The sequence below is a fragment of the Hippocampus comes genome, unplaced genomic scaffold (genome assembly GCF_001891065.2).
Source record: "Hippocampus comes isolate QL1 unplaced genomic scaffold, H_comes_QL1_v1.1 scaffold60, whole genome shotgun sequence".
Taxonomy (NCBI): domain Eukaryota; kingdom Metazoa; phylum Chordata; class Actinopteri; order Syngnathiformes; family Syngnathidae; genus Hippocampus; species Hippocampus comes.
Genome location: NW_017805483.1, coordinates 1,340,720 through 1,343,863, shown reverse-complemented (window position 1 = coordinate 1,343,863; position 3,144 = coordinate 1,340,720).

Genomic DNA, 3,144 nt, shown 5'->3' with positions numbered 1-3,144 from the left:
CGGATTTGGCATATAGCCGGTGACTGTGCGGCTTGCCTCGACCGGCTGACAACGGGTGCTCAGACAAACGGCCTCTAAATTTAAAGGTAAGCAGACTTTTCTTCTGCACAATTATTCTGTCTGAGTCACACTTGTCACGCCCGGATCGTGGTTAGACCGCCTGGGGACCGATTCCAGACCTAAATTGTCTTCCCAAATTTGGTATGTCGCCTGTCAAGGCTGATTTCAACAGAAATTCCAAAAACTTGAAGGCCCAGGTGTAAGGCTGAGCACGCTGCTGTGTTGTTTAGTCTTGTCTGTTCTAACCCAAACGTGGTGCGGACGTTTGTTGTTACTGTGTGATTGCATTGTGGTGTTTGTCCTTTCATCTGTCCTTGCTTTCCACTAAGTGTGCAGAGTTGAAGTCGGCTCGGCTGAGTGCCCTTATGATCCAGTGTGATTTCATTTTGTTAGGTTCTTTTATGTAAATTAGCGTTTGAAGATAAGGCGTTTACTGCATGAGGCTTGCCCTGTAGAGGCAGTGCCTGGCGTAAGCCCATCGGAGGGGGCTGCGTTTAGTTGACAAGTTACGGCCGGCAGAGCCCGGTGTTGGCCCCGAGGGAGGGGTAGTGTTAGAGTAATAATTACCACTGTATGAGGTTTGCCCAGGAGTGGCTGCGCTCGGTGGTGGCCGTAGAGAACGGCAAGTGTGTTGAGCTCCCGCTGGGGGAGACCCGCCCAGGAGTGGCGGCATTCTAAGTTGACCTGCGAGGTGCAGTTTAAGCTTGAGGATATCAAGCCTGTCTAAGTGAGAGCGGTGCACGGAGTTGCCCGTTGTGGACAGTGTCCATGTTAGATTTATTTATTGTAATCTGTATTGTTGTAATTGTTGTATAAGCAGTTGCGCTGTTGAGAATCACCCGCCCGAGTTGGGGTGGGGAATAGCGTTTGTTTTCCGCCCAGGAGTGGTGGATGTTTGAGCCTGCCGAGTGGGGCTTGTAATGCGACTATTGTCCGCAGACTACGTTAAGCTCGTGCCTGTCTTCGGCGAGTAGCTTTTAATTTGTGAGTTGACGCGTGTTTTATTTCGAGCAACAAGAGGTTGCTCGAGGGGGGGAGAAATAAAAGTATAGAAAACGGAAGAAATGATACGGGTGTTGAAAGAAAGTAGTAAGCGTAAAGTGTAGAAATAATACGTGGGAGAGGGCTGAAAGAAAAGTAGTAAGCGTGAAGTGTAGAAAGACGGAATTTTTTCAAAAATTTCTTTTATAAAGGTAATAATACATGAGGTAGGTGAGGAGAAGTTGGCCGGAATACGGAGTAAGTAATAAGAGAGCAGTTGTTGACAAGTTATTTGTATTTGTTGTATTTTTGCAGTATTGAATAACTGGAGGAAGCCAAGTTTGTAGAAAAAAAAAAAAAAAAAAAGCGTACTTAGGGGAGGAATATAGTGGATGGAAGACATCACCATACAGGTGGGTGCTCGAGCTCCCCTACAACCCAATTTGACATACGAGAATCCAATAACGGAAGGGATAAGAACTCACTTTTGGCTGGAGCGCACATATAAAGACAAAAACGGGAGAGAGCAGTGGCAGAGTGAGCAGCTGATCAACCTAAGATTGTGGGAGATAACTCAATTCAACAATTTGGACAAAATCAAACAAAGCTTTCCAAGCACAGACTGGGACTCGCTATTGCGGGGAATCTGGACCGCTCAAAATCTAGCATCCATATTGGGATATCTCTGTCACCACTTGCAGGATCAAGCATTTGTTTCGCTGAAACCCTATCTGCGAGATAATTTATCTTCAAGTGAAGAGAATCTAACCACAGGTGGTCCCCAGCTCTGCATCCGCGTAGTCCCCAGAGAGGCACATTGGGAAGTTGGCGAACTTGGGAAATTGCTTAAAGAACCGGATAGTGATAAGACAGAACAGCTAAGGTTAAACTTCTGCCCACACACACAACTAAGGCCCGCCATAACAGTTGGTAAGATATTGGTAACAGTATTAACAAGCCAGGCAAACGAACCGGTAATCCCCGGCCCGCTGGGCGGAATAAAAGAAGCAGACATGGGCGTCGGTGCATCAGGAGGAGTGGCTACGTCCACACCACTCTCGATTGTGGTAAAACGACAGCCCGATCATGAACAATTAATCCGCCAATGCATGAACAAATGGTACCAACGGACCTCCGGCCAGCTGAGATGGCCGAAGGAGGGGACTTTCATGGCAGCCTGTTGTGATGAAATAGAAGCTAACATCAAACATTACAAAGCTAAAGACACCAGTGCCAGAAGGGCAGGGAAACACGCTCGGGAACGGGAGGTTCTGAGGTGGTTCAGAGAGGAGGGCCGTAGACGTGCGTTTGGGGTGTCACAGCTCCCCATAATAGAAAAGGAGCGGGCAAAACCAAGGCTCGCTGATGAGAAACCCATCGATAAAAAAGAAGGCATTAAGCCACAAAATGGGCCCTCAGCCCCTGAGTGGCAAGACGAACCACCTCCGTACGCCTCGGGCCCCATTAGTCCATCAGGACAGTATGTTCTGACTGAGACAGATAAAGGACTCAAAGGAGAAATGGCAGGCACATTTGAAGTGGTGTTTAAGACTACTCAAGCCGCAAAAGACGGCGCGAAAGAATCGGAAGGAACAAGCACTAATCCGGCCACCAGCAAAGATGTTGATAGCAAAGACAGATTAAGTTTAGCCGAACACACTGATTTAAACCAAACTATACTCGCTCTTAGACACTTACTCAAGTATGGGGCGGAAAGCCAGGTAGCGCAAGGCGACCACCAGGCTGCAAAAGCGCCCGACTCTGAAGAAGAAAACACTCAGGAAGCTAGAAATAATACATGGGATTACAATAAAATAGCAAACCCCACACAAAACCACGAAACTAGGTTTCATTTAAGCACACACCCTAGCAGTATTGCAACTGAAAACACACACACCCATATGCTCAGACATCAATCACTCATAGAGCTGTCCCAACCCAGCCATGGGGAAACAAGACCACCACATCCTAATTCACCACGCTATCACCCATCACGCCAATCAGAAAGCTCGCCCTATGGCAACCACTCCGTGAGCAGGAATAGATACCCATCCTGCATGGACTTGACCGAACCTCCTCGGCTGGAGCGACAGCCCCCACCCC